This window comes from Cryptomeria japonica, chromosome 10 (assembly GCF_030272615.1).
Source record: "Cryptomeria japonica chromosome 10, Sugi_1.0, whole genome shotgun sequence".
Classification (NCBI taxonomy): Eukaryota; Viridiplantae; Streptophyta; class Pinopsida; order Cupressales; family Cupressaceae; genus Cryptomeria; species Cryptomeria japonica.
This window is the reverse complement of record NC_081414.1, coordinates 209551810-209564059: the sequence shown is the minus strand read 5'-3', so window position 1 is coordinate 209564059 and position 12250 is coordinate 209551810.

The following is a 12250-nucleotide window of genomic DNA, read 5'->3' as shown; positions in this document are numbered from 1 at the left end:
TAATGCCTTGCAAGACTTTAGGAGGGTAAATAATGCCTTCCTGGGAGATTTGTGCTATGAATTAAAGAACATGAAAACCAAAAAGATATCTGAGGATGCACAGGCATTGGTGAAGAGATTTGGTAGCTTCCTTATCCAGTTCCCTCACTTTTGCTACATAAGGGTAGGCAGTTTTGAAGAAGAGCCCTTCAAGCTTCCTCATTTTTTTTTAGATTGTTTTTTTTTAGCATAGATTTGTAGGTAGCTGGCTACCGTGATTAAAAAGGCTTAACCCAGGGATAAGTGGGAGGATCATTTTCCTATTCAGTTGGGGATTTTATCCTGTAGTTCAATGGCAGATGCTTTGAGAATTGGAGCAGACTTGAAAAACTTTAATTTCTCATTGTACCATGAAAGAAAGGGCTTTGACAATAAGGGTTTCTCCCGAAGTCATGGTCTAATGCCGTATCTCTCAATTCCACAAGTAGAGGACTTCTGGGAGGATTCCAGTGACAAACTTGAGGTGTTCAAACGGGCAAACATGAGAATGGTGTTGGAGCAAGTCATTTCACTGCAGGTAAAGCTTGACATAAATGGGCTTGAAGAAGATTATCTAGAACTATTTGAACCTGGATACTTAGTCCAAGCTGAAACCAAAGTGTCCTATATCAACTGGGATGGGGAAGAAGAGGATGATATACAGCTAAAAACAAAAAGGGTTTCAGAGAGAACCGCAGAATGGGTTGAAAGGAAGAGAGCAGCGAAATTAGGTGCCAATTCTAAATCTACGAGAGATAGTGAGGTCACTCTGCATTCACCAAAGTGTTTTTCTGATCTTTCTTCTATGTCTGTTAATGCATGTAAGGATAAAAGGCCATCTCACATTAAGCACAAGCCTAATCCGGCTCTGGACTTCCCTGCTCCTCGACATACCAGGTCACGAAGTGCTGCTCAGAGAAGAATGGACCAAACCAAAGATACAGAGGTGAAGGATAAGATTCTTGATGCTCAGATATTTGAAGTTGAAGATCTTGGCAGTGACATTGTCAATACCATAGATTCCCATGCAATTACCATAGCCATGACACCAACCTCCAAAGTGATCGGAGGAGAAACCAGTTCCAATTCAGGACATAGTAGTTAAGTATACAGAGAAGGGCCCTAAGCCAAAAAGGTTCAAAACAATTGCCCATCTAGATAATGATGAAGGAACTGGAAAGTGGGTTGCCGAGATTGCCTCTTACAAGCCCAAGGATGAAGATAAGGAAGTCAGTGAAGAATATTTTGAGGTCACTAAGGTGGAGCTCGGAAACATGAGTAGGGATTTAGATAATCATTTGTTCTAGGTATCGGCTAAGAAAATGCTCACTAGGTCGGAGAAAGATGGGCGGGAGAAGAGAGAGCTAAAGCAGCATATAAACATTCTCGCTCAATTCATTGATAGCATTGGTTGCTTTGGAGCACTTCCCATATCCCACGCTACAAATAACTTTGATCCTACTTCACCAGAAAATAAAAAGCTAATGATTCAGGTTCAACAAGCTAAAATCATTGTAGAGGTTGTGGAGAGATGGATTGAAGGACTAATTAAACATGGAGAAAAGTATATCATGAACTCCCGGAAGTTATGTGATGAGATGCAGAGCCTCATTGCAGAAATTCAAAACCAAATTTTGCCATGGGAGAAAGAGGAACATAAATGGGAAAATATCTTGCCTATGTTCACTAAAATAGAAGAGTATGGAGCCACCAGATTCCTAACAGAGCATTCAATCAAGTTGGTAACAGATGAATGCCAACTCTTCATGTTGAAGAAGACCATAATGTGGTGGGTGCTCACCTTCAAATCTGTGATTTCTGATGCCAAGAATTTTGTGTATGAACTCCAGGACCTCCAATACAATTTAGTTAATGACAACAAAGTGGTTAATTCTTACCACGATTGGCAGTTGGGGATTTGCGGGTTGAACACACAGGATGCGATTAAGGTTTTCAGACTATACATGGAGAAAATTAAAGCTAAAGGCAATTTCACTCCTGAGGATATAACACGGGTCACCCAGATCAAGTCCATGACATTTATCAATAACGATCAGTTACCGAAGCATGCAAAAAAGACGATGAAGCATAGATGGAACAAAGAAACTGCAAAGGCAAAACTCAATGCTATGAAGAATCTGAACCAATCAATAATCCAGGAACTCACAACTGCCCATAATGCCCAGGAAAGCGGAGGAGAAGATGATGATGGGAAAGCAGCATAACGTGCTGATTAAGGCTTTGTTTTTATGTATTTTTCATGCTTATGCAAATGACTTCGGGACATCTTTCCCAAATATATTTTGTTGGTTTTCATAACTGATTCGGAGGAGGTCGAGTTTTCAGGGAGACCTCCTCTTATCTAAAGACTATAAATTAGATTAAGATAGACGGAATAAGGATTAGATTTTGGTTAGAATTTTGTTAGTTTTTACTTAGTTTCTTTTTGGTTTTAGAAGTTCTGTTTTGTTGAAGGAAGTCATCAGACTTTAAAGATCTGGAATTGAAAAGGGTTTTATACATGTATTGTTGTGTCTTTGTCACATAAGATATATATATATATATATATATATATATATATATAAGATCATACTATTTTCAGGAGAAAGAAAACCTTTGAGTTTTGAATCTGTGTAGTGATATATCTTTTCATATATGATCTAATCAAATGATAGTGATCACCTTTCCAATGCAGAATATTATTATTTTTTTGGGACTCCTTCCTATAAGATTTTAAAAGAGATGTGCTTGAAAAGAGATTCTCGTTCTCTTATCTGTTTTTATGAATTGTTAAACTGGTGTATCTGAACTTTGTTTCGATCACTTCTATTTCTCATGTCGAAGCATTTAGAAGAATAGTTTTTCTCTGAAATTAGTGTGGATCATTAGCCTCTCATCTAAGAATGAAGTAGGTAGCCTTACGTGCTTTCAGGTTAAAAGCATACCAATTAAAATTTAATTAGATTAGTCCCTGAATAACTAATGGAGGGAGCTTTACCTATCAAAAATTCAAAGGGAAGTGGTATATGTTACACTTACCCAACTATTTAGCTAAACTTTTGTCTTTAAAAGAAGGTGACAGAGTTTGAAATCAATTAAGTTGAAGAAAGGCAAAAATCTGTTCACTAACAAATTTTTGGCAACTCTGCTAAGGAGACGTCAAGCATTCAATAGATCAACGTGCAACGAGCATGTTAGAATTGAACTCATAATCAATAGTATTAACAGGTTTTTCTTTGTCTAAGACAAATTTCCATAACTTAGGAATATTGCCGAGGTTGAAAGAATTGTTTAAAGACCTTAGAAACCCTAGAGGCAACAGCACTAGATTCTTGTCCTTATACCAGATCACAAAGGAGAGAGGGAGTAATTGATAATTATTTTGAAGAATTGCAAGGGTTATCATTTGCCACAAATTTCACTCCCAAAAGGAATGCTAAAAGTAGACCTTCCTCTCCTACTAGAACCAGTTCTATACCTTCCTCTTCCAACCACTTGCAAGCACTAACACTTACTAGAGTTCAAGCCCCTCCCCTTGTAACTATCTACCCTATTTTCATTATGGCCCAACCATGGGGTGCCGCAGTCAGACCTCTTGCCCTTGGAGCCCATAATCCACTTCCAAAAGGGGCAAGGGATGTTTTACCTAAGTTTAATAGGGATGGAAAAGTCTCAGTTGAAGAACACTTGAATTCTTTTAATGTAGCTACTGGAATATTGGTAGTGCAGTATGAGGATGTGGCTGTTAGGATTTTTGCTCAAACTCTCACCAAGGGGGTAGTAGATTGGTTCAGTCATCTGCAAGTGGGATCTATAACTGATTGGCAAACAATGAAAATTACTTTTGAGAAATGGTTCAAGAGTGCTGATGATGAGCACTTACTATTGGCTCAGCTCACACAAATGAAAAAAGAAATTCATGAGCCAATGAGGGACTATGTAGCCAGGTATAATAAGATTATCCATAAAATTTCTCAGGCTAAAAGACTAATTGTTGACAATCAACAATGTTTCTTTATAAACTCTATGCCTCCCAATGTTTGTTTCCACCTCAGAAGAAATAGGCTAGCCGGTCTTGAGACTGCACAAAATGAGGCTATAGAACTTGAAGATGATCTAATAACAGCTGGGAAATGGAGAAAGGATGTCCAAATTCCTCAAGGTCAACCTCAAGCTTCCACCTCTTCAACTGACCCAGTTGTTCAAAGGCTAGTCAATGACATGACTTCTTTGAAGAGGTAGATACCAAAACCTAGAGTTTCCTACCCATAGCCATACCAAGATATAAGAAGAAAACAACCGAACCAGTATAATTATGGACGATCTTTGCAATTTCCTACTGCCCCGCAAAGATTGCAAATAGAGGCCCCTCCTGATAAGGATGCTATGTTCTCTTTTCACCTCACTATAGATCATGATGGGGGTTCTTATCCTGATATGATAAGGCATGTTCAAATGAAAAACACAAAGGATGAACTAGGTGAGTTCACTGAAGCAGAGAAAATTCAAGAGGTACCTGGCGACTCTGGATCATTCTACCTTGAATATGAGTCAGATTCAGAAAGAGGTGGTAATATTTTGGCAACCCTTAAAGATCTTGCATGTGCAATCCTTACAAGAAATCAACGTGCCTTCCAACCTGCTCCTTTTGCGAGCTCTTCTAGAGATAATTTCAAAGGTAAAGACCCTACAAGTAATGATTTTCCCTCTCATGCAAAGACTCTCGAAGTAAATATTTTACAAAGAAATCTTGAAGGTAAAAATAATCCTTCTTCTTCTTCCTCCCCCTTTGACATAGTTGAATTTTGCAAAGCTTCAACTGTTCAACTTTCTACTATTGAATATTTGAAACTGAACCCAAAGGAACTAGACAAACTGGTCAAGTATGTGAAAGGAGATTCTTCTTCAGAGTCCTCAGTGCATAAATGTGTGAATGATAGCGATTTGTTTACTATTGAGAAACCTACGTCTACTCCATGCCTTTCTACTGATTTGGTTAATCCCTATTCTTTTCATAATGCTAAAGATAGGCTTGACATTGAAGTTCTTAAACCCGAACCTTTTTACATATCCCTTCTCCTAAATGGACAGAAGCTTAGCAATTGCATAATAGATTCAGGAGCATCAGATAACATAATGCCTTCATCTATTTCTAGGTCTTTAGGTTTAACACTCACTAAGACATTTGGGAGATGTTATTCGATAGATGGGAAGTAGATCCCTCTTATTGGACATGTAAAGGATGCTCAAGCAGCGCTAGCAACATGTCCTGATAAAAGAGTAAAATTGACTATTTTGGTTGCTGACATTCCTGCAAGTTATGGTTTGCTCTTAAGTAGGACTTTCTGTAAGGAACTTGGGGGTGAAATTAAGATGGACTGGTCAGAAGCTATCATTCCACTTGGGAAACAAAAAATTCAAACTTGAACCTAAACTGAAAAATAAATACACAGTCTTTCCTTCTGATAATCCCAAAGCCCAGATTCTGTTCCAAGAATGTGAATTTGGAAACTATCTCATCCTTGCACTTGATAAAAAATAATTTGAAGGAGCAGTTGATGAATGTGGTGGATTGTGGTAGATGGAATTCAACAGAAGTTGTGCCAACTTTGGCTCAGAATAGGAGTAGTTTTACTATCCCCTAATGGTAACATTTTTGCTTTTTCTTTCAAGTTGGATTTCAAGAATACTAATAACACTGCAGAGTATGAGGCATTACTGTTAGGATTAAATGAAGCCAAGTGTAAGGGTATTAAACTGCTCAAGGTTAAAGGGGATGCAGAGATGATTGTCAAACAGGTGAGAAACGTCTATTCAGTTAAGAATGATAGATTGAAACATTATAGAAATAGGGTTTGGGAAGAGAGAATTTTTTGATGCTTTCTCAATTGAAGCTATACCAAGGGATCAAAATACTAGCGCAGATTCGTTGGCCATTTCAGCTTCTCTTTTGTTACCACACCTAGACTTTAAGGATGATTCTTATAGGATTGAAATGATCTATAGGTCTAGTGTCCCTGATAATGTAAACCATTGTCAAGTATTTGATGCAGATGCTCAGATCAAAGATTTCCTGGAATGCGCTCATTCATTTTCCCAATCATATTTCAAAGGTTCTAAAGATAGTTGCAAGGAATTCAGTCCAGATTTGGGTGTTGATCCTGAAAGAAATTTCATTCAGCTTAAAGGGAGCAAAATTCTAAAAGGGCTAGTGACTCTGGAGAGGTTTTTCACCCAAAATAATGCGTTCATAGGCAAAAAAGCTCTTGAGGATGATGGGAATGGAAGTTGTGAAAAGATTAATTGGGGTAATGAATCTGATCCTAAAATGGTAACAATTGGCAAATGTTGCTCTTCTGAGGAAAAACAAATACTTAGTGGGCTACTGAAGGAATACATTGATGTATTCGCTTGGTCCTATGATGATCTAAAGGAGTTTAGGGATGGGCATTTTCAACATCAAATTTCGTTGAAGCTTGGTGTTTCTCCTTTCAGACAAAAATTGAGAAATTTCAATCCTATGATGGCAGAGGCAATTTTTAAAGAGGTAGATAAAATACTTAAGTCAGAATCATATATGCAATTCATCACTCTACCTGGGTAGCCAATATTGTGCCTGTGAGGAAGAAGAATGGGGAAATTCGGATTTGTGTAGATTTTCACAATCTGAATTAGGCAAGTCTTAAGGATAACTATGTCGTACCCAATATGGATCATATTCTGCAGATAGTATCTGGGTCAAAAATGATGTCAATGTTAGATGGTTTTTCTGGTTACAATCAAATTAGTGTTGCAAAGAATAAACAACACAAGACAACATTCATCACTCCATGGGGAACATTTGCATATAATCGTATGCCATTCAGTTTGATAAATGCTGGAGCAACCTTTCAAAGCGCCATGGATTCTTCTTTTAAGGATTTTTGTGATAGAATTATTGTTGTTTACCTAGACGACTTTACAATATTTTCTAAAGAGAGGAAGAATTATCTCAAAGATCTGAGGGTAGTTCTGTAATGTTGTTGAGAGCATGGAATCTCCTTAAACCCAAAGAAGTCAATTTTCTGTGTAACTGAGGGCAAATTGTTGGGGTATATCATTTCAAAAGGTGTCAAGATTGATCCTAAGAGTGTCAATGTAATTCAACATCTCAGCTTACCTTCAAATCGGACTGAAGTAAGGTCTTTCTTTGGCCAGGGGAATTTCTTAAGACGGTTTGTACCAAAATTTGCAGAAACTACGAAGCATATCATCAGCCTATTGAGCGAAACACATCCTTTCAAATGGACTGAAGAAGCCAAAGAAGCTTTTAAAAGAATCAAAGGTTTAGTTGCTAAGGCACCAACTCTCATCAACCCAGATTTCAAAAAGGATTTCATTATATACTGCTATGCCTCATAACATACAATGTTTGGAATGTTGTTGCAAGTAGATGAATCTGGGATTGAAGCACCTATAGCATTCATGAGTGTACCTCTCAAGAAGCATGAGATCAAGTATTTTCTTTTAGAGAAATAAGCCTTTGCTGTGGTCAAAGCTGTAAAATAATTTCGGTATTACATTTTTCACTCTCATTCTGTGGTTTTTGTTCCAGATTCTACAGTGAAAAGCATTTTAACTCAACAAGAAGTCGGACTCAATAAAAGAGCGACATGGGTAACAAAAATCCAAGAATACGATCTAGACATTCACCCTACAAAGAAAATCAAAGGACAAGGCTTATGCAAATTAATAGCAGAGAATGAGATGGAAACAGAAAAAGAGTTACCATTGACCCTATTTATTGGATTGCAAGATATGTGGTTTTTTGATGTGGCCTACTATTTGACTTACAGCAGCTGCCCAAGTCATTTGTCAGCAAAGGAGCAAAGGAATCTTAAGTTAAAAGTTGCTAAGTATGTTATTTGGCAAGATGTCTTGTAAAAAAAAGGTTTGGATGGTACTTACTTAAGGTGTGTGGATAAGCCTCAACAACAAAAGCTTCTGGAAGTTTATCATGATGAAGCCTGCGGCGGGCATTTCTCATCCTCTGTGACTGCCTTTAAGATTTTAAGGAATTGCTTTTATTGGCCTGCCATGTTTCGGGATGCGTATGTTTATGTTAAGGAATGTGAGAAATGCCAACTCTTTTCTGAGAAACCACATTTAGCAACTCTGCCTTTAAGGCTTGTAGTAATAGATGAACCCTTTAAACAAAGGGGTATTGATTTAATTGGGCCAATAAATCCTCATTCCAGTGTGGGTCATATGTACATTTTGATGGCAATGGATTATTTTACTAAGTGGGTGGAGGTCGTTCCTACTAAGAAGGCAAATTTTGAGGTCGTGTAGCTTTCTCAAGGATTGCATTTTGGTCCATTTTGGAGTCCCTTAGAAGATTGTTGTGTGTGTGTGAAAAGTGGACCTATATCTGTAAGCACAACACTTCAATCAAGTCATTACATGCATGGTTAGTCAAATATAATCAATGAATAATAAACCATAACAAATCGACTCATTGCCTTCTAAAAGATGAGAGTATAAGGTTGCTCTCATATTATTTAGCAATACCAGTGACTAGACAACATCAAGATGAAGGATTTAATCTATATGAGCATGATGAATGCTAGATGGATGCAATATTAATCTAACAAGATCTTTGCAATATTAAGCTAAATGATTTAATCAATATGAAACAATTAATATGCAATGAGCCTAGAGCAAAAATAGTATAATAACAATATATTCTCCAGCCTCTCTTTGAATGAGAGATGAGCCCGAATATATAGAAAATTCAGAAAGAAACCAATGGCTAAGATCAAATGATGATGAGTGGTCAAGATTTTCCAAGAGGAGGCACAATCCAGGTGAATTGATGTGATTGGATGTTTTTCTCAATTTTAAAGGAAATTGAACTAAAATTAAGATTAAATCAAGAAAAAACTGATTTAAAGGAAATTGAACTAAAATTAAGATAAAATTAGGAAAAAACTGATTTATTATCTATTTCATTCAATTTTAATATTTAATTGTTTTAATTGCTTTCTTTGAGATTATCCATCAATTTTAAATTTGTTTTTTTCAAGATTGTTTCCAATTGATTTCTTTTCTCAATTAATTCCTTTCTTGGTCAATCAATTCCTTTTTTTGATTTATTTCCATTTTTGAAGGTTTGTGCTCAATTGATTTATTTAATTGAATTAATTCCTCTTTCTTGATTTGTTTCCTTTTTTGAAGATTTATGGCAATTTGATTTATTTAATTAAATATGCTAGGATATTTAATTAAAATAAATAAGATAATTGTTTAAAATGATTTACTTGGGATGATTTAATCAATTAAATAAATATTTAATTAATATTGAGTGATTGATTTTGCCATGTGACATTTGATGATTAAAGAATTAATTGTGTGGTCAAGATTTATTTAATTGCCTTTGGTTAGGACCTTGGTGACATTGTTGAGATTAGGGGCCCATGGTTTAGATGACCATTTTTAGGGTATTACATTTTCCCCTCTTTGAATTAATGTGCAAGCAGCGCATTGGTTCAAAGAATAGTTGATGTCTAGGAGATGCCAGTTCTGGACTTGATTGATCACAAACTACATAGAAAAGTGAGGTGTTTAGTTTGATTCGAAGCGACAAAGCTGAATAAAGTCTGATTAGCATGATACCATGTCGGAATATGATAAGAAAGATCAAAAGGGAGGTAATGATGGATGTGAGCAAGCAATGGAGAGGAGCTTAAGGGTCTAGATCAAGTGTAATAAATAGGACACATGAAGCCTGCAAGGATCCTTAACCTTGTCAAGATCAAAGTTGGAAAAGGGATATGAATGTAGATAGAGTGAATGAGGGATAATGGAGGATGAAGGATAATAGATGGATGTACATGGATGGAACTTGCCCCCAATGTAAATGTCAAAAGGATAATGGATTATGCATGACGCCTGTTTGCTAGGTTTTCATCACGGTACTTGCCCAAGGTGCCACAAGAAGTGGTTTTCACACAAGGATGAATTCATTTCTCTTTACTTCTTTTTTTTTCACTTTTTCTCATCATTTTTTTCTTTTGGAAGATAATGGAGGCATGAGAGGAGATGGAAGAAGGACCCCAATGTCTCACTGCTTTGGATGGTACCTTTAGAATATGAGTTGCAATAGACCATGGCTATGAAGGTATGCTCAAAGATGTTGGTAGGATAATGAAATGAAACTAGGGCAAGGACCTCTGCAAAGGATTGGATAAGAGGGATGGAAGGGTGAAAAAGAGGTGTTGGATAATGGATGGGATGTTGGAAGAATTGTGTATCGATAGATGGAAATGCTAGAAAGATCAACATTGGCACACGCCTTGAGGGATGGTGGACATATGGAGGAGAAGTGAATCGCAAATTTTGAGATTTGGATGGAGGAAAGGTTACATATTTTGGGGCATAAGAACCCAAAATGGATGAAGGAGGTGATGGAGGAATAGACTCAGAAGGTTTGGATGGAGGAATAACAATTTTGGATGCCAATTTTGATTTTTCTTTAGACTGTTGTGCTTCAAGCAGCCGCTTAGGGATCCACATGGTTTTTGATTTTTCATTCTTTTGTAGTTCCTTAGAGTGCATTGCTTGTACAAGTGCCTTAGGAACCCATATAACTTTTGACTTTTCTTCTTTCTTTGTGGGCCTTTGTGGCCTTTTGTATTTTCTTTTTCTTTCTTTTTGGATCATATTTTTATTTGTTTTGACATGTCGATTAGATGGGACATGTTGATCCTTGAATACACGTGGATTACTTGACTTATGACTTTTATGCTTGGCATCCAAATTGCCTGGAGGGAGATGCGTGGATAGATAGGAATGATATGGAGGTCTTTTAGATGGATGGAAGGTACTCAAAGATGTGTGCCTTTGTTGATCCTACATAAGGGATGGAGGAATATAGGGACCTAGAATGGATGGAAGTGGCGAAGGAGAAGGTATGTATTTGGATTTAACTGGAGAAATGTAGGATTTATGAGAGATGCCAACATCTTGAGAAATTTCCCTGAGGCCATGACCTTTAACATTTTCTTTAATAGCAAGGGGTTCTAATATACCTCGTTCATGAATGTCTAACCCTTTTCTTTGATAATGCATGCTTTGAAAGATCTTTTTAACAAAGGGTTTCTTCTTACTTTGGATGCTAGAGGCAAGTTCATTTTGAGGTGGAGGTGGAATGCAAGGAATGATAGGATCATGAAGTGAACATGTAGGATTATGACAAGGAGATGAAGGGATACTTTGATCTTGACATGAAATAGGATTATTGGATAGAGTAGGAAGGGTGTTTGACTCTTCATTTTGAATAGGATCATTTGAAAAAGTGGAAGAGGCATCATGATCTTGCTCAGGAAGGATGCTTTGCTCTTGAGATGGAAGGGGATCTTCTTGGAAGAAATGGAAAGGTATAATGGGATCATCATGGGATTCTAGTGAAATGGGATCTTTTTCAATCATTAGATGGGATTGAGGAGTTTTGGTGTCTTGATCTTGATTTATGGTAGGACTTGTTTTTTAATTTTCTAGATTATCCTCTTGACATGGAGTCACTTCTAAGGAAGGGATAGGATTTTTCATAGGTGTAGGGGATTCTTAGAAGGTCTCCATATTTTGACATGATGGGGAAGCATTTTGGAAATGGCCTTCTGGAGTGGGTACGCTTGAAATTGAAGTGTATGATGGCATAGGATCTGGGATTTTTAAATCTTTAGAGGAACTTGTATCAATATTGGCATTAACTTGGATTTCCATAGGAGATAGCCCTTGAAGGTAAACATGGGAAATTTCACTATTTGATGGAGATGGTATGGATTGTTGCTAAGAAGTCTTAGGAGATGAAGGAATCATGGAAGGGATAGAGGCTACATATGGAGCCTTGCTAGACATAGGTTCATGATTTTGATTATGCTTAGAAGTAGTTCCTTCTTTTTCTCTAGGTGAGTCATTAGGATCTTCAACTTCAATGACGCCATCATCAAGGAGATCTTGAATCTTATGTTTTAATTCCATACACATTTAAGTCTTATGTTTGTTATGCCTATGATATACACAATAACTACTCAAAACTGCACATCCGCATGTGGTCTTTTTAGACAATATGATAAGATTGTTCTTAAGAAGCTCTTCCAAAGCTGACTCAATAGATTGCCCCAAAGGTGTAAACTGTTTATCTAGGGAATATTTGGAGGAAATGTCTTTATGACTTGGTGAAGGTGTTTTG